Below are 16,047 nucleotides of genomic sequence, written 5' to 3' on the forward strand. Positions count from 1 at the left end.
GTTCCCATACCTGGAGGTGGAAGTCCGATCGCCAACACAGGGGTGATGAAATCTTTATCAGCTACTTTTCGAGCTGCCAGGTCTGCGGCACGATTCCCTCGTGCCGTGGGGCTGTCACCCTTCTGATGTCCAGGTACGTGTACTATTGACACAGCCCGAGGCATCTGTACAGCCTCTAAAAGTCTACGGATTTCAGGCAAGTTTTTAATTTTTTTTCCTTCAGCTGTCAAAAACCCCCGTTCCCGATATATCGGGCCTTGGATGTGTACCGTGCCAAAAGCATAGCGACTGTCAGTGAAAATAGTTATTTTTTTTCTTTGGCTCTCTCTAATGCTTGAATCAGGGCAATTAACTCTGCCTTTTGTGCTGAGGTATCCGGGGGAAGGGCCTCTGCCCATATCGTCTGTCCAGAGTCATCTACTACTGCGGCTCCCGCCCGTCTCTGTCCATCTTTTACATAACTGCTGCCATCTGTGAACCATTTTAGCTCACTGTTATCCAGTGGAGTATCGGTTAAGTCCTTTCGCATTGCTGTTACCCTGGCCAGTATCTCATCACAATCATGGAGGGGGCTATTTTTCCCCGGATTGGGCAAAAGAGTGGCCGGATTTAGAGTGCAGGGCGTTTGGAAATGAATCCATGGGGTGTCAAGTAGCAAGGCCTGGTAGTGCGTCAAGCGGGCATTAGAAATCCATTTACCTGGGGGTTGCTTTAAAACTATCTCTATGGCATGAGGAGTGTAGACCAAGAGTCTCTGTCCATAAGTCAGTTTATCAGCATCGTGGACTAAGACCGCGGTGGCCGCGATGATATGGAGGCAAGGTGGCCATCCGGCTGCCACTGGGTCCAGTCTCTTGGAAAGGTAAGCTACAGGTCACTTCCATGGTCCCCATCTCTGTGTTAGTACCCCTTTTTTTAATCCCCTGCTTTTTATCTACAAATAATTGGAAAGGCTTAGATGGATCAGGGAGGGCAAGGGCAGAAGCTTCTAGCAAGGCTCGCCTGAGCTCTTGGAAGGCCTCTTTCATTGGCTCAGTCCATTTCCAGTCCTTGTTTTCTTTGGTCCCTTCATATAGGGGCCTGGCCTTTTCTGCAAACCCCAAGATCCATAACCGGCAATATCCCACCGTTCCCAGAAATTTTCTCACTTGTCTAGGGTTAGCCGGCTCAGGGATCTGGAGGATGGTTTTTTTCATAGCCTGTGTTAGCCACCTCTGGCCCTGTTTTATCTTATAACCGAGGTATGTAACCTCTTGCTTGGCAATCTGGGCCTTTTTGGCACTAGCCCTGTAGCCTAAAGTCCCCAAGGTTTGGAGAAGGTCACCTGTTGCCTCTTGGCACTCTTTCTCTGTAGCCGCTGCCAGCATAAGGTCATCAACATATTGTAATAAAACAATGGTAGGGTGTTCAACTCGATACTCACGGAGGTCTTCGTCCAGGGCCTCATTAAATAACGTGGGCGAGTTTTTGAAACCCCGTGGTAAGCGAGTCCATGTCAGCTGCACAGGGGTCTGACCACCGTCTTCCTGCCATTCGAAGGCAAAGATCTCTTGGCTTGCGGGGGCAAGAGGCAAACTGGAAAAGGCATCTTTTAAATCTAAAACAGTGTACCAAATGTAGTTTGGAGGCAAGTTGCTTAGCAATGTATAAGGGTTAGGAACCATAGGATGAATATCATTTACCCGTTTGTTGACTTCTCGTAGATCTTGAACCGGTCTAAAATCAGTTCCCCCAGGCTTTTTCACAGGCAACAGGGGAGTGTTCCATGGGGACTGGCACCTTTTTAGGACCCCAGCGTCTATGAGGCGTTGTATATGAGGAGTAATTTCTTGTCGAGCCTCTTGACTCATGGGATACTGTCGTACCCTCACCGGGGAAGCGCTGGCTTTCAGTTCCACAATGATAGGGGGCCTCTGTTTGGCTAGTCCCATTTTTGCAGTTTCAGCCCAGGCCTGAGGGTATCTTTGAACCCATGGTTGTATTTCGGGGCTTATTGTCGCTGGGGCCTCTGGCAAGTAGAGTCTGTATTTATCTTTTAATGCCAGAGACAAGACCTGAAGAGGATGCCCGGTCCCATCTAAAACCGACAATTGTCCGTGGTCAAAATGAATTTGGGCATTTACTTTAGACAGTAAATCCCTTTCCAACAAGGGGACTGGACACTCAGGTATAACCAGAAAAGAATGGGTTACCTGGTGGGCCCCCAAGCTCACATGCCGTTTTGTAGTCCATCCATATCATTTAGTCCCGGTTGCTCCCTGCACCCAGCTACTTTTTTTAGACATGGGTCCATCTTTTTGGTTTAAGACTGAGTATTGGGCTCCCGTGTCCACCATGAAGCCAACTAGTTTTCTCTCCACATTTATAGTTACCCAGGACTCGGGGAGGGGCTTCGAGCCCTGACCCCCCTAGTCGCTATCCTCACCCACGTAGAGGATATGACTGTCTGGAGAGGGAATCTCGTTCTTGGGGTTCTTGGGCCCCTCTTTTAGATTTTTTTGGGGGCAGTTATCTTTCCAATGTCTAAACTCTTTACAAAACGCACATTGGTTTTTCTCAAGCTTACGCCTTATCGTTTTTTCTTCAGTTTTTGAGTCCAATTTTTTTCCTTTTTGGAACCTGTTTTTGTTTTCAACCCCAGCAAAAAATATCTGGGCCAGCTCTTTTTGATTTTTACGGGTTTTTTAGCTCTAAATTTTTTTTTTCCCTAATGCGGTCTTTTCTCTCTTCTGGGGTCTCTCTATGATTAAAAACTCTCTCGGCTGTCCTCACTAGATCTTGCAAGGATTGTTTATTTAACGTCTCTATCTTTTGTAATTTTTTTCTAATATCGGGGGCTGCTTGATTTACAAATGCTAACATAACTGCCGCTTGTGACTCATCTGCCTGTGGGTCCATAGGGGTATACTGTCTAAAAGCTTTCATTATCCTTTCAAGGAAGGCTGCTGGGCTCTCATTTGGTTTCTGCCTCACTGAATTTATTTTGGCCAAATTAGTTGGCTTCCTGGCGGCCGCTCTAAGGCCGGCCATAAGAGTCTGACGGTACACCTGGAGATGCTCCCTACCTTTAGCGCATTCGAAGTCCCAGTTGGGTCGCAACAAGGGGAACCCCTCCTCAATGAGGTTAGGCTGTATTGTGGGCCTCCCATCCACCCCTGGCACATTCTTCCGAGCTTCTGACAGGATCCGCTCGTGCTCTTCTGTAGTGAAAAGCACCTGTAACAGTTGCTGACAATCATCCCAAGTGGGATTATGAGTAAAAAGGATAGACTCTAAAAGATCAATAAGACCCTGCAGTTTTTCAGAGAAGGAGGGAGTCTGGGTTTTCCAATTGTACAAATCACTAGTGGAAAAGGGCCAATACTGATATGTCCACTCTCCACCCTCTCTGGCTGGTCCCACCCGGACCGGAAACACGTGAACAGTGGAGGAGGGGATTTCTGGGTCTTCTTCCGCTACATTGGCCATTTTTTTTGTTTTTCCCCAAGTTCTCTGGGCGGGGCTCCCTTCTCTGGAATGAGCTGAAGGCTCGGTTCTCCTCCTGGCTTCTCCCGATGAAACCTGTGGAAGCAAGGGCGGATGTGGATCTGCATACGGGGGTGGGAACAATTCGGTCTCCAGATCTATCAGATTAGGATACAGAGAAGATTTCTGGAAGACCGGCTTTGGTCGATTTTCGTCCTTTTTTTCTTTTTTTTCTTCGGAAGCCTTCATGACTAGCACCTGTGGGCTTGACGAGGTTGGAGTTGGGGAAGAGGGACGGGGAGGTTTAGGAGGAGCGAGAACAAAGGGTTTAAGCCATTCCAGCGGGTTCCTCACTAGATCCTGCCAGACCAGAATGTAGGGAGTCTGATCTGGGTGCCCAGCAGGACTAGGAGTAAGCACCCTCTCTTTAACTGCCTGGATAATTTGGGGATTGAAGGTTTCCTCTTGTGGCCATCCGACGTCAAAGGTGGGCCACTCGGCAGAACAGAAAGTCACCAGTTTGCTCTTCTTTACCTGTAATGAAAGATTCTGAGCTCTAGACTTGAAATCAGAGAAGTGGTTAATCATAAGAGATAAAGGAGTAGAAGTTGTTTGTCCCATGATCACAGAAAAGTACACTGGGAGCCAACAGAGCACACAAAGAGCAGCGCAGACACCACAAATAGACAAACAGATAACAAACACAAGGTGGCCACTGACAACGCACTCAATCTTACCTGCAGGATGTTCACAGAGCCAGCTGCCTCCCCAGCACAAAACTAGGCCCCAGCCTTACGCTGGACTTAATCCAGTAACCAGAGCCAGCTGCCTCCCTAGCACGAAACCAGGCCCCGGCCTTATGCTGACTTGCCTCTGTACTTTACAGCCAGATGCCTCCCCAGTACGATACCGGGCCCCGGACTTAATCTGGGTTTCTGCAACGTTAGCACCAGTGCTCAGAGCTCTTATCTCCTAACGAGGTTACTCCCTTCTACCAGGAGAGTTGTCCTCCCCGGCGGGACGGAGATCCCGGAAGAGCCCCCAGATGTTATGCTCCGAGCCCGTATCTCCAAACCGACCGAGAGAGCAAGTCCACCACAGTATTGCAAACGCAAGAAGGGAGTTTGTTTATTCCTAGCGCGCTAGGGCCCAAGCCTCATCCCACACAAGGGAATCTGACAAGAGCCCCGAACAAAGGAGTATGGCGGCTTATATACAGGCAGTGCTTTGTCTCAGTTACAGGAGTAGCTGACGTTACATGATTGGCCAGGCAGGATGAGCGCATATCCTGTCTCTTTCTGGTAAACATGACTCAGGTCCTAGAGCCCGTCGTTTGGTCCCTAACAAGGTTAGAGGGGGAAAAAACAATGATTATGCATCAAGGGCGGATGTCTCCACCGTTAATCTAACAGGGGCAGCCTGACCTTATCTACAATCTCCGTTTGCCATCCGTAGGGCGGGAAGTCTCCAGGAGACCTGGTTTTCACTAGCAACGGTTTCCTCACTCTTGGGCAGGGTTCAGGCCCCATTCACATCCTGTCGTTAAGATGGAAGACAGGCTTCAAGATGGGGTCCCTCTTGCTTTCCTCACACTGGCCCCAATAGTGCCTGACTCTGTGCAACCCTACGAACTGCAGCCCGCCAGGCTCCTCATTTCATGGGATTCTCTGGGCAAGAGTACTGGAGTGGGTTGCCATGCCCTTCTCCAGGGGATCTTCTCGCACCAGGGATTGAATCCGGTCTCCTGAATTGCAGGCAGATTCTTTACTGCTGAACCGCCAGGGAAGCCCATTTAATTATCTAGCTTTTATCACTTAAATTGTTTTTAAGTTTCAAACATCATGTGTTCATATGCATTTTAATTTGCTATCAGAGCCAAAACTTGAGTTTTTTCATCTAGCCTTTATGGGTAAAATTGATATCCCACACTAAAGAGTTTTAGCTATGATCTTGCAGAATTCAACACTAGTAATGGTGAAAATTAAAAGCAAAGTAAAAGCATCATTTGTTGAGTTGTGCAATCATTTTTCAGTGTCTCTATCTTTTTAAAATTTATTTGTTTAGCTGCACTGGTTCTTAGTTGTTCCATGCAGGATCTAGCTGCCTGACCAGGGATCAAACTTGGGCCCCCTGCATTGGCAGCGTGGAGTCTTAGCCACCAGACCACCAGGAAAGTCTCTATCAGTCTTTTAGTACGACCTTTAATACAGGAATTCTCAAGAAACCGTTTTTTTTTTAAGATTTGTGTGTGTGTGTGGGGACCAGTTTTACAGTCTTTATTGAATTTGTTAACAACATTGTTTCTGTTCTACCTTTTAGTATTTGGCCATGAGACATGTGGGGTCTTAGCTTTCCAACCAGGGATTGAACACATACCTCCTGCATTGGAAGTTAAAGTCTTAACCATTAGACTGCTAGGGAGGTTCCCCATTGTCTTTTTAAAGGGCAATAGTTCCAGATTCAGTATTCAGGGAGAAAGAAAGTATTGTTAGGAAGAAGATCTGAATTCATGACAGAACTCCAGGAAATGCTACTTGGAAATGCTAACTAATATACTTACTGTCATACCCAACACTTATAAGAGTGTTAAGGTCAGTCACTGGAGTCAGCAGGAAGCCAGGAAGGAACGGTGGAGAGGCCCAGACAAATAGGCTTGAGTAAGGAAGAAAGATACCAATGTCAAGAGTGAAGGGGAACAGAGAGCTGAGACTGACCATCACAGAAAAGGCTGAGGAATATAGAAAAACTGCAGAGGGTATCCTGGGGAGAACTGAAAGGGGAGACAAAATATTTGACATTGTCCAAAGGAGCAGAAGGCAGTCGGAGAAAGCAAAGTATAGGCCCTGTGAACATACAGATCTCAAAGTTCCCTTTATGAGAATCTAAAGAATGAGATCCAACCAGTCCATTCTGAAGGAGATCAGCCCTGGGATTTCTTTGGAAGGAATGATGCTAAAGCTGAAACTCTAGTACTTTGGCCACCTCATGCAAAGAGTTGACTCATTGGAAAAGACTCTGATGCTGGGAGGGATTCGGGGCAGGAGGAGAAGGGGACAACAGAGGATGAGATGGCTGGATGGCATCACTGACTCGATGGACGTGAGTCTGAGTGAACTCTGGGAGTTGGTGATGGACAGGGAGGCCTGGCGTGCTGCGATTCATGGAGTCGCAAAGAGTCAGACACGACTGAGCTACTGAACTGAACTGAACTGAACTGAACTGAAAGAACGAAATACTGAAGGGAAGAGTCTATTTGCCCTTAAGGAGGGCGTCACTATCAATGCAAATCACAGAGGCTCACTGTGATTGAGAACCAGGGCTGGACATGCTATATCCTAGACAGCGAGCTCTCTGGAGGCAGGCCTGCTGCCGCCTTGTTTTTTGTTTGTTCATGATTTTGTTTAGTTATTTTGGCCGTGCTGGGTCTCTGTTGCTGCGAGTGAGCTTTCTCTAGTTGCAGAGAGCAGGGGCCACTCTCCAGGTGTGGTGCTCAGGGGTCTCGTTGCAGTGGTTCCTCTTGTTGCAGAGCTCCAAGGCATGTGGGATCTTTCTAGATCAGGGATCAAACCTGTGTCTCCTGCATCGGCAGGTGGATTCTTTACCACTGAGCCACCAGGGAAGCCCCTGTTTTTGTTGCTTTTGCCATGCCATGCAGCCTGTGGGATCTCAGTTCCCCAACCAGGGACTGAACTCCTACGTGGAATCTTAACCACTGGAACAGCAGGGAAGTCCCGTTGTAAATCATTTTTATCATATGATTTGGTCAGCAGTTGCCTTTATTGGTGGCAATGGTGCAATTAGGTGATAAAAGTTTCCATTGAAAAGCCACTATAAACCCATGTTCTGTGTGCAATTAAACGTGCATTTCTGAGCATCAAGGCCAGGCTAAAGCTTAAGAACAAAACACAATAAATCTTCCTTTACAGGCAGAGAAAAGATTCCATGAACTTCTTATTTCTGAAAGCCTGCTGGTCAGAGAAAGGGTCAGTGCTCTAAAATAAACATCAACACTCCCACCAAACGGCCAGAACCAAGCCATAGAACGTGACACACCCAAGTAGGGCCTGAACTCCAAGGACCAGGTGGTTCTCAACCAGTGAGAATGAACTCCTAGCCTGGAAGCCAGAGCTGTCGATTTTAATTCTGTGTTGTGGAGTTGACACTGCAAGCATGAAAGAAACTGTATGTAATTAGTTTCTTCTCTTCAGAGAGCTGTTTAAATGGCGTATTCTACCAGCAAGTGGTTACATAAATGACAGCGCAGCACAAAGAACCCAGGTGGGAAACTGGATAAAACCCTTCTGATCTAGGTACTATCCCTCTTTGCCTGCTTTTTCAGGCTCTGGGCACAGTCAAAACCTTGCCTGGTGGTCCTGACAACATGAGTTACTGTCTGCCTTGGCTTGACTTTGCTGCACCAAGGTTCCCATTAGCATTTTCTTGTTCTGCGGGCTTTGAACTTTTGATTTTTTTTATATCAAAAATATAGCTCCTTAGGGGATTTCCATGGTGGGCCAGTGTCTAAGACTCCACGCTCCCAATGCAGTGGGCTTGGGTTTGATCCCTGGCCAGGGAACTAGATCCCACCTGCTGCAACTAAAGATCCCACATGCCCCAACTAGGACCCAGCACAGCCAAATAAGAGAATTTTTTTTTTTAAATTAACTGCTCAGAATTTATTTCCCAAAGCTTTTTACTTCACTTCCACCATTTACAAGAAGCTTGAGTTGTGTGAGAGAGGTTGTTCTGGAGAAATACCAGAAACGCGGAAGAAAGATGAATGTGTTCTCTGATGACCGCATGACGCTCATCACACAGCAGTCCGAACAAGAAACAGAAGCACACGGGTTTAGCACCGCAAGTGCCGTGTTTAGCAGACCTTTCAGATTATCTGGCACAAACCATGAAGGAAACCAGCACCATCCGCAACCTTCTGGAGCTCCCGTCATCCCCTCCTGGCCAAACCTGAGGGCCAAGTCTCCGCCGAGCACCCCCACCCCACATTTAGAACCCGCTCCAGCTCAACACCCGCCGTGGCTTCTCTTAACACGTAGAATACATTGCATGTCCTGCTTTTCTAGGATAAGGACAAATACAAGGAAAGAATAAGAGGCTTGATTCCCCTGTAGAAAGTAAAGGAAGAGATACCCTTTCTCCCCCACTTTTCTTTTTATATTTTTAAGATTTTTTTTTTGAATGTAGATTATTTTTAATGCCTTTTCCTGGTGGCTCAGCTGGTAAAGAATCCCACGTGCAATGCAGGAGACCCTGGTTCAATTCCTGGGTCAGGAAGATCTCCTGGAGAAAGGATAGACTACCCACCCCAGTATGCTTGGGCTTCCCTGGTGGCTCAGACGATAAAGAATCCCACCTGCAATGCAAGAGACCGGGGTTCGATCCCTGGGTTGGGAAGATCCCCTGGAGGAGGGCATGGCAACCCACTCCAGTATTCTTTTCTGCAGAATGACAGTGGACAGAAGAGCCTGGCAGGTTACAGTCCATAGGGTCGCGAAGAGTCAGACATGACCGAGCGACTAAGCATAGCATAGCCCTGAACTTGTTACAGTGCTGCTTCTGTTGTTTATGTTCTGGTTTTTTGGCCCTGAGGCATGTGAAATGTGAGCCCCCTGACTAGGGATCGAACCCCTACTGCCTGCATTAGAAAGTGAAGTCTTAACCCTGGACCACCAGGGAAGTCCCTCCTCCCTTTTCTTAGAGCACTTGCTTTGGAAAACACTTCGATTCTTTGTCTCTTTGAAATGTATGTGACTTCTGAAAGCTAAATAATCTTCTCACCAGACCTGTGACATCTCCTGTTTTAAACTAGTGAATTAATTCGTTTCATTTTTGGCTGCCCTAGGTCTTCATTGCTGTGTCAGGGCTTTTCTCTAGTTGTGGTGGGCAGGCTTCTCATTGAGGCGGCTTTTCTTATTGTGGAGCACAGGCTGTAGGGCTGTGAGCTCAGGAGCTGCGGCCCGCTGCTTTGTTGCTCCAGGGCACGTGGGATCTCCCCGGATCAGGGGTTGAACTCGTTTCCCCTGCATTGGCGGGTGGACCAGCAGGGAAGTCTCTTGGAAATGTCACCCTCAAGGATGAGTGAGAGCCACCCATCTCCCAGTTTCTCTGGGAGCTCAGAAGCCTGCGTGTATTTCTCTCTGGATAAAGTCAATTAGTGAACACACTGATGGTTCAGGGGTCAGAGGGTGCAGGTTCAGTCCCTGGTTGGGGAAGTTTCTCGTGCTGCATGGTGTGGCCAAAAAAATGAGAGAGTCAACTAGTGAACACAGCCGCCAAGGGCAGTTAGGATGAACGCTGTGACAAACGGCGCTGCCAAGGCCTCTCGATTGAGAAGCAGTCACTGTTTATCGTGCGAACATGTTTTCGATGAGATGTATCTGCTCACCTGTAGGAAAGGGCGGGATGTCTTTCTGTCTTATTAGTGGATGGCCTCTGATACACATCACATTCTGGTTTAATGCTTAGTCAACAACGAAATTGTTTTCTTTCTTGCCTGCCTTTGTGGGGAGGTTTTCTGGGTCAAGAGGAGGTGATTTTGCTTTTCGCTCCGCCTCCCCCTCCATCCCTTCCTACCCGGCTCCTGCCACAGCCATGCTCGCTGACCTTTGTTCGCATCTTACAAAGTGCTGAGCGTGCTCCTGACTCAGGGCCCTACATTTCTAGTTTTATTCGTTCAGCCCAGTTTCTGCCCACAGATTTCTGGTGACTTGGCTTGCTTCCTTTACCTGGTCACTCCCCAGAGAGCCTGTCCCTGATCACAGCTCTCACCCCTCCCCTTCTTCATTTTTCCTGATAGCACTGACCACTGTCTGTTCATTGACTCATCTCTGCTGTAGAAAGTTAATCTCTGTGAGGTCAGGACTTGATCTGTGCTGCTCATCACTGTATCTGCCACACTGAAGGTGCTTGATATTTATTTTTGTTCAGTGGCTAAGCAGAGTCTGACTCTTTGTGACCCTGTGGTCTGCAGCACACAAGGCTCCTCTGTCCTCCACTATCTCCTGGAGTTTGCTCAGATTCATGTCCATTGAGTTAATGATGCTACCTAACTATCTCATCCTCTGCTGCCCCCTTCTCCTTTTGCCTTCAGTCTGTTTCCGCATCAAGGTCTTTTTCAATGAGTTAGCTCTTGGCATCAGTTGGCCAAAGTATTAGAGCTTCAGCTTCAGCATCAGTCCTTCCACTGATGAAAGGGGAAGTAATAATTAAAAATAAGTCTCATGCAAATTCCCTGGTGGTCGAGTGGTTAAGACTCTGTGCTTTCATTGCCAAGGGCTCAGGTCCAATTCCTGTTCTGGGAGATAAGATCCCACAAGCCTCGAGGTGTGGCCAAAAAAAAAAAAAAAAAAAAAAAAGGCTTCTGCCAATCCTGAAAAAGTTAGTGTTAGCCGCTCAGTCATGTCTGACTCTGTGCGACCCCATAGACTGTAGCCCACCAAGCTGCTCTGTCCATGGGAGTCTCCAGGCAAGAATACTGGAATGGTTTGCCATTCCCTTCTCCAGGGGATCTTCCTGACTCAGGGAGCAAACCTTGGTCTCCCGTATTGCAGGCAGGTTCTTTACATCTGAGCTACCATCCTGAAAACCTCTCCACAAAGGCACTTTCCACACAATTATTAACATTGCAGGTGGCCTGTCATGCAATTTGGCCATTAATTCTCAACCCTTTCTTCTCTAGGTCCTGGTAGAAATCTGGGCTAGATGTGGCTGGGGTAGAATTTTCCTGCTAGAGTCTTATCCTCAGCCTTCCTGGTGCTGCCTTTTGAGAGTCTGTGTCCCGTCTCATTCTGTGGGTCTCACTGGCCTTGATGGGAACAAGGCCCGGGGAACCTTGCTGTACTTGTGCTGGTCAGGCCTCCTCCTCTGTGGCTCCAGTGGACCCACATGTCTTCTGCCACACGGTCACATGCCAGCTTTCAGTTCCTTAGCAGTCCAGTGTTTAGTGATCACTCAACAAATGCAAGTTAAATGAATTCACCAGCAAAAACTTTGATTTCGAATCATGTTGTTTTTAAGAATTAAAATAATAAATGTATTTATTTGGCTGTGCCGGGTGTTAGTGGCAGCCCAGGATCTTCATTGCAGCATGCCTGTGGGGTCTTTTATTTTTGGCACATGGGGTCTTTAGTTGCAGCATATGCGAGCTAGTCCCCTGACCAGGGGATCGAACCCAGGCCCCACGCACTGGGAGCTTGGAGTCTTAGCCACTGGACTACCAGGAAGTCCCCATGTCATGTGGCTTTTACATACCCGATGACACCGGGGACCCAGTGTCTATCAGACAGTTATTCCTCCAAAAGGAGAAGCAATGGGATGGTAGATGACTTCCAAAGCCCTGGGGAATGGTAAGCTGTGATCTTAGAAAATAAACAAGAGTTCTATTGTTGATATTGGAGCCTTACAAGAATAAGAAATACCGTAGTTGTGTCCAGAGACTGAAGACCCATCATCACACAAGTCTATTAGTGTCTGCCTGGCCTTTCCAGCAGCCCAGAGGGCTCACAACAGGCCATTTGATCCAGTTCAGTCTCCAAGATAAGCACACTTGCTGACTGTGACCATCCAGGAGGCAGAACATTCTGTATGGAAGAAAGGCTAGCAAGCCAACTTAATATTGAATCCTTGCCTAGGGCACCCTTAATCATCTACTCCTTCATTAAACAGCGATGATTCATGAATGAAAGTTCCATTTTCTTTTTCCCATTTGCACCAGATCACATTATTTTTGCCTTGGTCTTCCTACGAGAAAACTCTAAGAAATGGATATAACCATTACTAAGAAAAATACTGTGGTTTTGGGAAACAGAAGCATTCTAGGTAGGAAAAAAAAGGAAAGTTTGGCCAAAGGGAAGTATAGAATGGTCTTACCTTCAGACAGGGATAAGAAGGGCCTCTTCCCTGGACCTCACACGGTAGAAGGCCTCACCCCACATACATGTACAGACTTAAAGAGCAGCGAGCGCTTAGGCCACTTGTCTGGTGCTCAAAGCTGCCGTAGCATGACCCGTTACCATCAACATACGGCTTCGTGTTTTTTTTCACTGTGCTGGGTCTTCATCACTACACTCAGTTTTTAGTTGCAATGAGCAGGGGCTACTCCCTCGTTGCAGGGCTTCGGCTTCTCTTGTAGCAGAGCACGGCTCTAGGTCGTGTGGACCCAGTAGCTCTGGCTTGAGGGCTCAGTGGCCCCATAGCATGTGGATCTTCCCGAGCAGGACATGGGGAGTCAGGTTAAAATATTTTGTTTTAATGTTTTAAGAAAAAACAATTTTTTATCAATGATGACCCAGCGCAGCCAAGAATAAATAAGTAAAGAAAGCAGTGTGTATCCCCCCAAAAGAAATCTAAGGGAAAAAAGAATCTGAGCAGAGACATCAGAAGATGCACACTCTGCACAAATCAGGAAACAGAATTAGTTAAGAATTAAATAAATAGGGACTTTTCTGGTGGTCCAGTGGCTAAGACGCCGCACTCCCAAATGCAAGGTTCATGGTCAAGGAACTAGACCATGCGAGAGCATGCTGCAATGAAAATCAAAGATCATTCGTGCCGCAGCTAAGACCTGGCACAGCCAAATAAATAAATATTAAACATTAAACAAAATAAAGTAAACACATAGTTGACATACAACTCAGTTGACCTACTCCAGTGTATCTATCCAAGAGAAGCAAGACCATATAACCACACAAAAACTTACACATTGAATGTTCAGAGCTGCTTTATTCATAATAGCCAAAAAGTGGGGAGAAAAAAACCCCAAATGTCCATGAACTGACGAATGGAAAAACAAAATGCAGTGTCTCCATACAATGGAGTATTATTATTCAGGAATAAAAAGGAATGACTCATTGACTCCTGCTACCATGTGGGTAAACCTTGAAAACATATGCTAAGTGAGAGAAGACAGCCACGAGATCATAGGATCTGATATGATCTCGGGCTTTCCTGTGGCTCAGTGGTAAAGAATCTGCCTGCAAGACGTGGGTTTGATCCCTGGATCGGGAAGATCCCCTGGAAGAGGGCATGGCAACCTACTCCAGTATTCTTGCCTGGAGAAGCCCATGAACAGAGGAACCTGGCAGGCTACAGTCCACGGGGTCACAAAGAATCGGACACAACTGAAGCAGCTTAGCACGCATGCACATGATATGATCTCATTTACATGTAATGTCCAGAATAGGCAAATCTGCAAAGACTTAACATAGATTAGTTGTGGCCTCCAGCTGGGAGGGGAAGGAAGAGAGTTGGGGGAGGGGTCACTATCCATGAAAATAAAGTTTCTTGTGGGCATGATGAAAATGCTTCAAAATTAGATTATGGTATGGTTGCACAACTCTATACTAAAATCGATTGAATTGTGCACTTAAATGGGTGAGCTATATAGTAAATAAGTTATATCTCAGGCTGCTAAAAAAAAAAGTTAGGGATGGGCCTGGCACAGAAAACAGAATTAGAGAAGACAGGATATATAACCGACAAGGTGACTTCTAGAGAGCTGAACCTCTTTCCATTCAATCCAGCTTCCTCTAAATCATAAAGTGTATCTTACAGCAGAGGGCATCCAATGACATTTTTCAAGAATTCCAATCCTGGGACTTCCCCGGTGGTTGAGTGGTTAAGACTGCGCTTCCACTTACAGGGTTCGAATCCTAGTTGGGGAACTAAGATCCCACATGCCGCACAGTGTGGCCAAAAAAGGAAAAGAAAAAAAAGATTTCCAGGATTCCCCTGGTGGTTCCGTCGTTGAGAATCTGCCTGCCAAGACAGGAGACACGGATTCGATCCCTGATCCGGGAAGATTCCACACACCACGGAGCAACACAGCAGCTGCACCGCACTTACTGAGCCTGCACTCTAGAACCCAGGAGCCCAACTATCGAGCCCACGTGCCACAACTCCTGAAGCCTGCGAGCCCTAGAGCCTTCGCTCTGCAGCAAGAGAAGTCACCCCAGTGAGAAGCCTAAGCACCTCAACTAGAGAGCAGCCCCTGCTCGCTACAACTAAAGAAAGCCTGCGCTGCAACGAAGACCAGTGCAGCCATGAATAAATTAATAAATATCGAATTTTTTTTTAAAGAATTCCAATCCTGGAGTGGTTCTCACGCACACTCACTCTTTTTTATTTTCCTTGTTCTTCATTTTTATGTATGTTTAAAAATTAATTTATTTATTTTCATTGGAGGCTAATTACTTTACAATATTGTGGTGGTTTTTGCCATACACTGACATGAATCAGCCACGGGTGTACATGCGTCCCCCATCCTGAACCCCTCTCCTACCTCCCTCCCCATCCCATCCCTCAGGGTTGTCCCAGGGCACTGGCTTTGAGGTGCACACTCACTCTTGAAAACGGTTGTGCTTCCGTGGAAAAACATGTGCTCTCTAGACGACACCCCTCCAAGTTAGCTGACTCGAGTTTTCCATCATCTTTGAACAACTTTACAATCTGTGGATTGTGGGCTGTTGATAAGCATGCAAATTATGCCCTGGCCATGACCTCCCTCCTGCCTATTTAATTCATTTTCACAGTCGCCACTCTGTGTGCGCTGAGCCTCTGCACTTCTGAATTAGTTATTACATCTGCCTGGTTTTCTCCTGAGTGGAATAAAATCTGTAACGCGTTCTCATGTTTCGTATCCATAAGAGAGTTATGATTTTGCCTTTGGCTGAAAACAGTCTTTTTTAATTTTTTTTATTATGGAAAAAGTCACATAATATGGGCTTCCCTGATAGCTCAGTCAGTAAAGAATCTGCCTGCAATGCAGAAGACCTCAGTTCGATTCCTGGGTCAGGAAGATCCACTGGAGAAGGGAAGGGCTACCCACTCCAGTATTCTGGCCTGGAGAATTCCAGGGGCTGTATAGTCCATGGGGTCACAAAGCTAGACACGACTGAGCGACTTTCACTCTCACATAATATAAAGCATACTATTTTCAGCATATTTAACTGTACATTTGAGTGGCACTAAATACATTCACATTGTTATGAAACTCCCACCATCTTCCATCTCCCAGATTTTTCACCCTCCTAACTGAAACTCTGTCCCTACTAAATATAACTCCCCACTTCCCCTTCTCCCTACCCCTTACCCCCTGGCCCTGACATCTACCAATGTACTTTCCGGTACTAAAGTGAAAGTGTTACTCTGTCCATGAAATTCTCCAGGCCAGAATACTGGAGTGGGTCGCCTTTTTCTTTCCCAGGCCATCTTCCAGACCCAGGGATCAAACCCAGGTCTCCAGCACGGCAGGCAGATTCTCTACCTTCTGGGCCATCAGGGAAGCCCTTCTGGCACTATGAATTTGACTATTCCAAGTCCCTTGCATAAGTGGAATCAAATAGTATTTTTCTGCACCTAATGTATACTGGAATGTATTTTTAAAGTTAGTAATGTCCTACAAACAGATCGTACCTTCTTTCTTCCCCCGTGCTGTACCCGCAGGCTCTAATTAATTATCTGTTTTATTTATGGTAGTATAAATATGTCAATCCCAATCTCCCAATTTATCCCACTCCCACTTGCCCCTCTTGGTGTCTATATGTTTGTTCTCTATGTCTGTGCGTC

Source organism: Budorcas taxicolor, chromosome 19, assembly GCF_023091745.1.
Source record: "Budorcas taxicolor isolate Tak-1 chromosome 19, Takin1.1, whole genome shotgun sequence".
Classification (NCBI taxonomy): Eukaryota; Metazoa; Chordata; class Mammalia; order Artiodactyla; family Bovidae; genus Budorcas; species Budorcas taxicolor.